Source organism: Phalangium opilio, unplaced genomic scaffold, assembly GCF_054372755.1.
Source record: "Phalangium opilio isolate 3A_F unplaced genomic scaffold, DU_Popi_V2 ptg000019l_1, whole genome shotgun sequence".
Classification (NCBI taxonomy): Eukaryota; Metazoa; Arthropoda; class Arachnida; order Opiliones; family Phalangiidae; genus Phalangium; species Phalangium opilio.
In genome coordinates, this window is record NW_028324152.1 from 6,527,844 (window position 1) to 6,540,564 (window position 12,721).

At 46.2% G+C, this 12,721-nt stretch overlaps 3 non-coding genes across 3 annotated transcripts; all 3 read right to left on the bottom strand.

Annotated features, from left to right (window-relative positions):
• Window positions 1-3,128: 3,128 nt before the first annotated feature.
• TRNAY-GUA (transfer RNA tyrosine (anticodon GUA)) lies at window positions 3,129-3,201 on the bottom strand. The gene has a single exon. It is a non-coding gene; the product is annotated as a tRNA-Tyr (tRNA).
• A 3,294-nt stretch (window positions 3,202-6,495) lies between these two features.
• Window positions 6,496-6,568, bottom strand: TRNAY-GUA (transfer RNA tyrosine (anticodon GUA)). The gene has a single exon. It is a non-coding gene; the product is annotated as a tRNA-Tyr (tRNA).
• A 4,025-nt stretch (window positions 6,569-10,593) lies between these two features.
• On the bottom strand, window positions 10,594-10,666 carry TRNAY-GUA (transfer RNA tyrosine (anticodon GUA)). The gene has a single exon. It is a non-coding gene; the product is annotated as a tRNA-Tyr (tRNA).
• Between the last annotated feature and the right edge of the window lie 2,055 nt (window positions 10,667-12,721).

Consider the following 12,721-nt stretch of genomic DNA (forward strand, 5'->3'; position numbering starts at 1 on the left):
CACGGAACCCCAAAAATTAAATGTTCATCAGGTATTGTGGAAAAACTTCGGCTTTTTACGTTACATTTGAGATCCCACAACACCGCTCCCGGGTGGGCTCGAAACACAAACCTATTGGTTTACAGCCAAACGCGCTAACCATTGAGCCACGGAAGCTCAGAAATTAAATGGTTGTCACGTTATGTGGAAAAGTTTTGACTATTTACGCTACTTCTGAGACCCCACAACACCACTTCCGGGTGGGCTCGAACCACCAGCCTCTCGGTTAACAGCCGAACGCGCTAACCATTGCGCCACGGAAGCCCAAAAATCAAATGGTCGTCAGGTATTGTGGAAAAACTTTGACTTTTTACGTCACATCTGAGACCTCACAACACCATTCCCGAATGGGCTCGAACCACAAACCTTTTGGTTAACATCCGAACGCGCTAACCATGGAGCCAAGGAAGCTCAGAAATGAAATGGTCGTCAGTTATTGTGGAAAAACATCGACTTTTTACGTCACGTCTGAGACCTTTCAACACCGCTCCCGGATGGGCTCGAACCACCAACCTTTCGGTTAACAGCCGACGGCGCTAACCATTGCGCCACGGAAGCCCAAAAATTAAATGTTCGTCAGGTATTGTGGAAAAACTTTGGATTTTTACGTTACATTTGAGATCTCACAACACCGCTCCCGGGTGGGCTCGATCCACCAACGTTTTGGTTAACAGCCGAACGCGCTAACCGAAAATTAAAAGCCCTAAAATTAAATGGTCGTCAGGTATTGTGGAAAAACTTTGACTTTTTACGTCACATCTGAGACCTCACAACACCGCTCCCGGATAGGCTCGAACCACCAACCTTTCGGTTAACAGCTGAACGCGCTAACCATTGCGCCACGGAGGGTCAAAAATTTAATGTTCGTCAGTTATTTTGGAAAAACTCTGAATTTTACGTTACATCTAAGACCTCAAAACACCGCTCCCGGATGGGCTCGAACCACCAACCTTTCGGTTAACAGCCGACGGCGCTAACCATTGCGCAACGGAAGACCAAAGATTAAATGTTCGTCAGGTATTGTGGAAAAACTTTGGATTTTTACGTTACATTTGATATCTCACAACACCGCTCCCGGGTGGGCTCGATCCACCAACGTTTTGGTTAACAGCCGAACGCGCTAACCGAAAATTAAAAGCCCAAAAATTAAATGGTCGTCAGGTATTGTGGAAAAACTTTGACTTTTTACGTCACATCTGAGACCTCACAACACCGCTCCCGGATAGGCTCGAACCACCAACCTTTCGGTTAACAGCTGAACGCGCTAACCATTGCGCCACGGAAGCTCAAAAATTTAATGTTCGTCAGTTATTGTGGAAAAACTCTGAATTTTACGTTACATCTAAGACCTCAAAACACCGCTCCCGGATGGGCTCGAACCACAAACCTTTCGGTTAACAGCCGACGGCGCTAACCATTGCGCAACGGAAGCCCAAAGATTAAATGGTCGTCAGGTATTGTGGAAAAACTTTGGCTTTTTACGTTACATTTGAGACTTCACAACAACACTCCTGGGTGGGCTCGAACCACCAAACTTTTGGTTAACATCCGAACGAGCTAAGCATGGAGCCAAGAAAGCTCAGAAATGAAATGGTCGTCAGGTATTGTGGAAAAACTTTGACTTTTTACGTCAGATCTGAGACCTTACAACACCGCTCCCGGATGGGCTCGAACCACAAACCTTTTGAATAACAGCTGAACGCGCTAACCATTGCGCCACGGAAGCTCAAAAATTAAATGTTCGTCAGATATTGTGGAAAAACTCTGAATTTTACGTTACATCTAAAGGTCCGTCCACACTATGGCTTTTTTTCGCGTCGCAAGCTACGTAACGCTCGCGCGCGCGGTACGTCACTTCGCTCGGATCGTTTACACTACTGAAATTCGCGCCAAAGCCATGCTCGCAAGGTCTTGCAAACCTCGCGAAAATCTTTGGCGTGTCAAAGATTTTCGCAAGGATTGCAGCCTCGCAGCCAATCAGAGGTCTCCTGGTTGGCGCAGACGCCGTGTATTCGAGATATTTTCACGAAAACAAATATGTCTCCAGTTAATAGGCCTAGTGTTTCTCGTAAACGAGTGGAAATCAACAACTATTTTCGTTTTTATTAATAATAATAGAAATTAATAGAAATTGCACGAGAAGAAGGATATGGGTTCGCGAAGTTTTTGCAGAGAGAAAGAGTTGGTAATTACCATCATTTAATTCCAAAACTTCAGTTATATAAAGAGCTTTATGATGATTCCCTATATGTTCAATATTGTTGACTAACCCCCTTCTCAGTTTGATTATTTATTAAGGTCTAAAGTTAACCCGGATATAATATTCAGCCAATGAAGCTCTCGGATATGCTGCGAAGTTTGTCAAAACGATGGCGTATACCTTAGCGAATTTCTATAGTGTAAACGATCCGTGCGAAGAGACGTACCGCGCGCGCGAGCGTTACGTAGCTTGCGACGCGAAAAAAAGCCATAGTGTGGACTAACCTTAAGACCTCACATCACCGCTCCCGGATGGGCTCGAACCACCAACTTTACGGTTAACAGCCGAACGCGCTAACCATTGCGCCACGGAAGCCCAAAAATTAAATGGTCGTCAGGTATTGTGGAAAAACTTTGGCATTTTACGTTACATTTGAGATCCCACAACACCGCTCCCGGGTGGGCTCGAACCATAAAACTATTGGTTAACAGCTGAACACGCTAACCATTGAGCCACGCAAGCTCAGAAATTAAATGGTTGTCACGTATTGTGGAAAGGTTTTGACATTTTACGCTACATCTGAGACCGCAAACACCTCTCCCGGGTGTGCTCGAACCACCAAACCTTTGGTTAACATCCGAACGAGCTAACCATGGAGCCAAGAAAGCTCAGAAATGAAATGGTCGTCAGGTATAGTGGAGAAACTTTGACTTTTTACGTCACATCTGAGACCTCACAACACCGCTCCCGAATGGGCTCGAACCACCAACCTTTCGGTTAACAGCCGAACGCGCTAACCATTGCGCCACGGAAGCCCAAAAATTAAAAGGTCGTCAGGTATTGTGGAAAAACTTTGACATTTTACGTCACATTTGAGATCCCACAACACCGCTCCCAGGTGGGCTCGAACCACCAACCTATTGGTTTACAGCCGAACGCGCTAACCATTGAGCCACGGAAGCTCAGAAATTAAATGGTTGTCACGTTATGTGGAAAAACTTTGACTTTTTACGTCACATCTGAGACCTTACAACACCGCTCCCGGATGGGCTCGAACCACAAACCTTTTGAATAACAGCTGAACGCGCTAACCATTGCGCCACGGAAGCGCAAAAATTAAATGTTCGTCAGTTATTTTTAAAAACTCTGAATTTTACGTTACATCTAATACCTCAAAACACCGCTCCCGGATGGGCTCGAACCACCAACCTTTCGGTTAACAGCCGACGGCGCTAACCATTGCGCAACGGAAGCCCAAAGATTAAATGTTCGTCAGGTATTGTGGAAAAACTTACGATTTTTACGTTACATCTGAGACCTCACAACACCGCTCACGGATGGGCTCGAACCACCAACCTTTCGGTTAACAGCCGAACGCGCTAACCATTGCGCCACGGAAGCCCAAAAATTAAATGGTCGTCAGGTATTGTGGAAAAACTCTGAATTTTACGTTACATCTAAGACCTCAAAACACCGTTCCCGGATGGGCTCGAACCACCAACCTTTCGGTTAACAGCTGAACGCGCTAACCATTGCGCCACGGAAGCCCAAAAATTAAATGGTCGTCAGGTATTGTGGAAAAACTTTGGCATTTTACATTACATTTGAGATCCCACAACACCGCTCCCGGGTTGGCTCGAACCACCAACCTTTCGGTTAACAGCCGAACGCGCCAAACATTGCGACACGGAAGCCCAAGATTAAATGGTCGTCAGGTATTGTGGAAAAACCCTGACTTTTTACGTCACATCTGAGACCTCACAACACCGCTCCCGGATGGGCTCGAACCACAAACCTTTTGGTTAACATCCGATTGCGCTAACCATGGAGCCAAGGAAGCTCAGAAATGAAATGGTCGTCAGGTATTGTGGAAAAACATCGACTTTTTACGTCACATCTGAGACCTTGCAACACCGCTCCCGGATGGGCTCGAACCACAAACCTTTTGAATAACAGCTGAACGCGCTAACCATTGCGCCACGGAAGCCCAAAAATTAAATGTTCGTCAGTTATTTTTAAAAAACTCTGAATTTTACGTTACATCTAAGACCTCAAAACACCGCTCCCGGATGGGCTCGAACCACCAACCTTTCGGTTAACAGCCGACGGCGCTAACCATTGCGCAACGGAAGCCCAAACATTAAATGTTCGTCAGGTATTGTGGAAAAACTTTGGATTTTTACGTTACATTTGAGATCTCACAACACCGCTCCCGGGTGGGCTCGATCCACCAACGTTTTGGTTAACAGCCGAACGCGCTAACCGAAAATTAAAAGCCCAAAAATTAAATGGTCGTCAGGTATTGTGGAAAAACTTTGACTTTTTACGTCACATCTGAGACCTCACAACACCGCTCCCGGATAGGCTCGAACCACCAACCTTTCGGTTAACAGCTGAACGCGCTAACCATTGCGCCACGGAAGCTCAAAAATTTAATGTTCGTCAGTTATTGTGGAAAAACTTCGGCTTTTTACGTTACATTTGAGATCCCACAACACCGCTCCCGGGTGGGCTCGAAACACAAACCTATTGGTTTACAGCCAAACGCGCTAACCATTGAGCCACGGAAGCTCAGAAATTAAATGGTTGTCACGTTATGTGGAAAAGTTTTGACTTTTTACGCTACTTCTGAGACCCCACAACACCACTTCCGGGTGGGCTCGAACCACCAGCCTCTCGGTTAACAGCCGAACGCGCTAACCATTGCGCCACGGAAGCCCAAAAATCAAATGGTCGTCAGGTATTGTGGAAAAACTTTGACTTTTTACGTCACATCTGAGACCTCACAACACCATTCCCGGATGGGCTCGAACCACAAACCTTTTGGTTAACATCCGAACGCGCTAACCATGGAGCCAAGGAATCTCAGAAATGAAATGGTCGTCAGTTATTGTGGAAATACATCGACTTTTTACGTCACGTCTGAGACCTTTCAACACCGCTCCCGGATGGGCTCGAACCACCAACCTTTCGGTTAACAGCCGACGGCGCTAACCATTGCGCCACGGAAGCCCAAAAATTAAATGTTCGTCAGGTATTGTGGAAAAACTTTGGATTTTTACGTTACATTTGAGATCTCACAACACCGCTCCCGGGTGGGCTCGATCCACCAACGTTTTGGTTAACAGCCGAACGCGCTAACCGAAAATTAAAAGCCCTAAAATTAAATGGTCGTCAGGTATTGTGGAAAAACTTTGACTTTTTACGTCACATCTGAGACCTCACAACACCGCTCCCGGATAGGCTCGAACCACCAACCTTTCGGTTAACAGCTGAACGCGCTAACCATTGCGCCACGGAAGCTCAAAAATTTAATGTTCGTCAGTTATTTTGGAAAAACTCTGAATTTTACGTTACATCTAAGACCTCAAAACACCGCTCCCGGATGGGCTCGAACCACAAACCTTTCGGTTAACAGAAGACGGCGCTAACCATTGCGCAACGGAAGCCCAAAGATTAAATGGTCGTCAGGTATTGTGGAAAAACTTTGGCTTTTTACGTTACATTTGAGACTTCACAACAACACTCCTGGGTGGGCTCGAACCACCAAACTTTTGGTTAACATCCGAACGAGCTAAGCATGGAGCCAAGAAAGCTCAGAAATGAAATGGTCGTCAGGTATTGTGGAAAAACTCTGAATTTTACGTTACATCTATGACCTCACATCACCGCTCCCGGATGGGCTCGAACAACCAACTTTACGGTTAACAGCCGAACGCGCTAACCATTGCGCCACGGAAGCCCAAAAATTAAATGGTCGTCAGGTATTGTGGAAAAACTTTGGCTTTTTACGTTACATTTGAGATCCCACAACACCGCTCCCGGGTGGGCTCGAACCATAAAACTATTGGTTAACAGCTGAACACGCTAACCATTGAGCCACGCAAGCTCAGAAATTAAATGGTTGTCACATATTGTGGAAAGGTTTTGACATTTTACGCTACATCTGAGACCGCAAACACCTCTCCCGGGTGTGCTCGAACCACCAAACTTTTGGTTAACATCCGAACGAGCTAACCATGGAGCCCAGAAAGCTCAGAAATGAAATGGTCGTCAGGTATAGTGGAGAAACTTTGACTTTTTACGTCACATCTGAGACCTCACAACACCGCTCCCGAATGGGCTCGAACCACCAACCTTTCGGTTAACAGCCGAACGCGCTAACCATTGCGCCACGGAAGCCCAAAAATTAAAAGGTCGTCAGGTATTGTGGAAAAACTTTGACATTTTACGTCACATTTGAGATCCCACAACACCGCTCCCAGGTGGGCTCGAACCACCAACCTATTGGTTTACAGCCGAACGCGCTAACCATTGAGCCACGGAAGCTCAGAAATTAAATGGTTGTCACGTTATGTGGAAAAACTTTGACTTTTTACGTCACATCTGAGACCTTACAACACCGCTCCCGGATGGGCTCGAACCACAAACCTTTTGAATAACAGCTGAACGCGCTAACCATTGCGCCACGGAAGCCCAAAAATTAAATGTTCGTCAGTTATTTTTAAAAAACTCTGAATTTTACGTTACATCTAAGACCTCAAAACACCGCTCCCGGATGGGCTCGAACCACCAACCTTTCGGTTAAAAGCCGACGGCGCTAACCATTGCGCAAAGGAAGCCCAAAGATTAAATGTTCGTCAGGTATTGTGGAAAAACTTTGGATTTTTACGTTACATTTGAGATCTCACAACACCGCTCCCGGGTGGGCTCGATCCACCAACGGTTTGGTTAACAGCCGAACGCGCTAACCGAAAATTAAAAGCCCAAAAATTAAATGGTCGTCAAGTATTGTGGAAAAACTTTGACTTTTTACGTCACATCTGAGATCTCACAACACCGCTCCCGAATGGGCTCGAACCACCAACCTTTCGGTTAACAGCCGAACGCGCTAACCATTGCGCCACGGAAGCCCAAAAATTAAAAGGTCGTCAGGTATTGTGGAAAAACTTTGACATTTTACGTCACATTTGAGATCCCACAACACCGCTCCCAGGTGGGCTCGAACCACCAACATATTGGTTTACAGCCGAACGCGCTAACCATTGAGCCACGGAAGCTCAGAAATTAAATGGTTGTCACGTTATGTGGAAAAACTTTGACTTTTTACGTCACATCTGAGACCTTACAACACCGCTCCCGGATGGGCTCGAACCACAAACCTTTTGAATAACAGCTGAACGCGCTAACCATTGCGCCACGGAAGCGCAAAAATTAAATGTTCGTCAGTTATTTTTAAAAACTCTGAATTTTACGTTACATCTAATACCTCAAAACACCGCTCCCGGATGGGCTCGAACCACCAACCTTTCGGTTAACAGCCGACGGCGCTAACCATTGCGCAACGGAAGCCCAAAGATTAAATGTTCGTCAGGTATTGTGGAAAAACTTACGATTTTTACGTTACATCTGAGACCTCACAACACCGCTCACGGATGGGCTCGAACCACCAACCTTTCGGTTAACAGCCGAACGCGCTAACCATTGCGCCACGGAAGCCCAAAAATTAAATGGTCGTCAGGTATTGTGGAAAAACTCTGAATTTTACGTTACATCTAAGACCTCAAAACACCGTTCCCGGATGGGCTCGAACCACCAACCTTTCGGTTAACAGCTGAACGCGCTAACCATTGCGCCACGGAAGCCCAAAAATTAAATGGTCGTCAGGTATTGTGGAAAAACTTTGGCATTTTACATTACATTTGAGATCCCACAACACCGCTCCCGGGTTGGCTCGAACCACCAACCTTTCGGTTAACAGCCGAACGCGCCAAACATTGCGACACGGAAGCCCAAGATTAAATGGTCGTCAGGTATTGTGGAAAAACCCTGACTTTTTACGTCACATCTGAGACCTCACAACACCGCTCCCGGATGGGCTCGAACCACAAACCTTTTGGTTAACATCCGATTGCGCTAACCATGGAGCCAAGGAAGCTCAGAAATGAAATGGTCGTCAGGTATTGTGGAAAAACATCGACTTTTTACGTCACATCTGAGACCTTGCAACACCGCTCCCGGATGGGCTCGAACCACAAACCTTTTGAATAACAGCTGAACGCGCTAACCATTGCGCCACGGAAGCCCAAAAATTAAATGTTCGTCAGTTATTTTTAAAAAACTCTGAATTTTACGTTACATCTAAGACCTCAAAACACCGCTCCCGGATGGGCTCGAACCACCAACCTTTCGGTTAACAGCCGACGGCGCTAACCATTGCGCAACGGAAGCCCAAACATTAAATGTTCGTCAGGTATTGTGGAAAAACTTTGGATTTTTACGTTACATTTGAGATCTCACAACACCGCTCCCGGGTGGGCTCGATCCACCAACGTTTTGGTTAACAGCCGAACGCGCTAACCGAAAATTAAAAGCCCAAAAATTAAATGGTCGTCAGGTATTGTGGAAAAACTTTGACTTTTTACGTCACATCTGAGACCTCACAACACCGCTCCCGGATAGGCTCGAACCACCAACCTTTCGGTTAACAGCTGAACGCGCTAACCATTGCGCCACGGAAGCTCAAAAATTTAATGTTCGTCAGTTATTGTGGAAAAACTTCGGCTTTTTACGTTACATTTGAGATCCCACAACACCGCTCCCGGGTGGGCTCGAAACACAAACCTATTGGTTTACAGCCAAACGCGCTAACCATTGAGCCACGGAAGCTCAGAAATTAAATGGTTGTCACGTTATGTGGAAAAGTTTTGACTTTTTACGCTACTTCTGAGACCCCACAACACCACTTCCGGGTGGGCTCGAACCACCAGCCTCTCGGTTAACAGCCGAACGCGCTAACCATTGCGCCACGGAAGCCCAAAAATCAAATGGTCGTCAGGTATTGTGGAAAAACTTTGACTTTTTACGTCACATCTGAGACCTCACAACACCATTCCCGGATGGGCTCGAACCACAAACCTTTTGGTTAACATCCGAACGCGCTAACCATGGAGCCAAGGAATCTCAGAAATGAAATGGTCGTCAGTTATTGTGGAAATACATCGACTTTTTACGTCACGTCTGAGACCTTTCAACACCGCTCCCGGATGGGCTCGAACCACCAACCTTTCGGTTAACAGCCGACGGCGCTAACCATTGCGCCACGGAAGCCCAAAAATTAAATGTTCGTCAGGTATTGTGGAAAAACTTTGGATTTTTACGTTACATTTGAGATCTCACAACACCGCTCCCGGGTGGGCTCGATCCACCAACGTTTTGGTTAACAGCCGAACGCGCTAACCGAAAATTAAAAGCCCTAAAATTAAATGGTCGTCAGGTATTGTGGAAAAACTTTGACTTTTTACGTCACATCTGAGACCTCACAACACCGCTCCCGGATAGGCTCGAACCACCAACCTTTCGGTTAACAGCTGAACGCGCTAACCATTGCGCCACGGAAGCTCAAAAATTTAATGTTCGTCAGTTATTTTGGAAAAACTCTGAATTTTACGTTACATCTAAGACCTCAAAACACCGCTCCCGGATGGGCTCGAACCACAAACCTTTCGGTTAACAGAAGACGGCGCTAACCATTGCGCAACGGAAGCCCAAAGATTAAATGGTCGTCAGGTATTGTGGAAAAACTTTGGCTTTTTACGTTACATTTGAGACTTCACAACAACACTCCTGGGTGGGCTCGAACCACCAAACTTTTGGTTAACATCCGAACGAGCTAAGCATGGAGCCAAGAAAGCTCAGAAATGAAATGGTCGTCAGGTATTGTGGAAAAACTCTGAATTTTACGTTACATCTATGACCTCACATCACCGCTCCCGGATGGGCTCGAACAACCAACTTTACGGTTAACAGCCGAACGCGCTAACCATTGCGCCACGGAAGCCCAAAAATTAAATGGTCGTCAGGTATTGTGGAAAAACTTTGGCTTTTTACGTTACATTTGAGATCCCACAACACCGCTCCCGGGTGGGCTCGAACCATAAAACTATTGGTTAACAGCTGAACACGCTAACCATTGAGCCACGCAAGCTCAGAAATTAAATGGTTGTCACGTATTGTGGAAAGGTTTTGACATTTTACGCTACATCTGAGACCGCAAACACCTCTCCCGGGTGTGCTCGAACCACCAAACTTTTGGTTAACATCCGAACGAGCTAACCATGGAGCCCAGAAAGCTCAGAAATGAAATGGTCGTCAGGTATAGTGGAGAAACTTTGACTTTTTACGTCACATCTGAGACCTCACAACACCGCTCCCGAATGGGCTCGAACCACCAACCTTTCGGTTAACAGCCGAACGCGCTAACCATTGCGCCACGGAAGCCCAAAAATTAAAAGGTCGTCAGGTATTGTGGAAAAACTTTGACATTTTACGTCACATTTGAGATCCCACAACACCGCTCCCAGGTGGGCTCGAACCACCAACCTATTGGTTTACAGCCGAACGCGCTAACCATTGAGCCACGGAAGCTCAGAAATTAAATGGTTGTCACGTTATGTGGAAAAACTTTGACTTTTTACGTCACATCTGAGACCTTACAACACCGCTCCCGGATGGGCTCGAACCACAAACCTTTTGAATAACAGCTGAACGCGCTAACCATTGCGCCACGGAAGCCCAAAAATTAAATGTTCGTCAGTTATTTTTAAAAAACTCTGAATTTTACGTTACATCTAAGACCTCAAAACACCGCTCCCGGATGGGCTCGAACCACCAACCTTTCGGTTAAAAGCCGACGGCGCTAACCATTGCGCAAAGGAAGCCCAAAGATTAAATGTTCGTCAGGTATTGTGGAAAAACTTTGGATTTTTACGTTACATTTGAGATCTCACAACACCGCTCCCGGGTGGGCTCGATCCACCAACGGTTTGGTTAACAGCCGAACGCGCTAACCGAAAATTAAAAGCCCAAAAATTAAATGGTCGTCAAGTATTGTGGAAAAACTTTGACTTTTTACGTCACATCTGAGATCTCACAACACCGCTCCCGAATGGGCTCGAACCACCAACCTTTCGGTTAACAGCCGAACGCGCTAACCATTGCGCCACGGAAGCCCAAAAATTAAAAGGTCGTCAGGTATTGTGGAAAAACTTTGACATTTTACGTCACATTTGAGATCCCACAACACCGCTCCCAGGTGGGCTCGAACCACCAACATATTGGTTTACAGCCGAACGCGCTAACCATTGAGCCACGGAAGCTCAGAAATTAAATGGTTGTCACGTTATGTGGAAAAACTTTGACTTTTTACGTCACAACTGAGACCTTACAACACCGCTCCCGGATGGGCTCGAACCACAAACCTTTTGAATAACAGCTGAACGCGCTAACCATTGCGCCACGGAAGCCCAAAAATTAAATGTTCGTCAGTTATTTTTAAAAAACTCTGAATTTTACGTTACATCTAAGACCTCAAAACACCGCTCCCGGATGGGCTCGAACCACAAACCTTTCGGTTAACAGCCGACGGCGCTAACCATTGCGCAACGGAAGCCCAAAGATTAAATGTTCGTCAGGTATTGTGGAAAAACTTACGATTTTTACATTACATCTGAGACCTCACAACACCGCTCACGGATGGGCTCGAACCACCAACCTTTCGGTTAACAGCCGAACGCGCTAACCATTGCGCCACGGAAGCCCAAAAATTAAATGGTCATCAGGTATTGTGGAAAAACTCTGAATTTTACGTTACATCTAAGACCTCAAAACACCGTTCCCGGATGGGCTCGAACCACCAACCTTTCGGTTAACAGCCGACGGCGCTAACCATTGCGCAACGGAAGCCCAAAGATTAAATGTTCGTCAGGTATTGTGGAAAAACTTACGATTTTTACGTTACATCTGAGACCTCACAACACCGCTCACGGATGGGCTCGAACCACTAACCTTTCGGTTAACAGCTGAACGCGCTAACCATTGCGCCACGGAAGCCCAAAAATTAAATGGTCGTCAGGTATTGTGGAAAAACTTTGGCATTTTACATTACATTTGAGATACCACAACACCGCTCCCGGGTTGGCTCGAACCACCAACCTTTCGGTTAACAGCCGAACGCGCCAAACATTGCGACACGGAAGCCCAAGATTAAATGGTCGTCAGGTATTGTGGAAAAACTTTGACTTTTTACGTCACATCTGAGACCTCACAACACCGCTCCCGGATGGGCTCGAACCACAAACCTTTTGGTTAACATCCGAACGCGCTAACCATGGAGCCAAGGAAGCTCAGAAATGAAATGGTCGTCAGGTATTGTGGAAAAACATCGACTTTTTACGTCACATCTGAGACCTTGCAACACCGCTCCCGGATGGGCTCGAACCACAAACCTTTTGAATAACAGCTGAACGCGCTAACCATTGCGCCACGGAAGCCCAAAAATTAAATGTTCGTCAGTTATTTTTAAAAAACTCTGAATTTTACGTTACATCTAAGACCTCAAAACACCGCTCCCGGATGGGCTCGAACCACCAACCTTTCGGTTAAAAGCCGACGGCGCTAACCATTGCGCAACGGAAGCCCAAA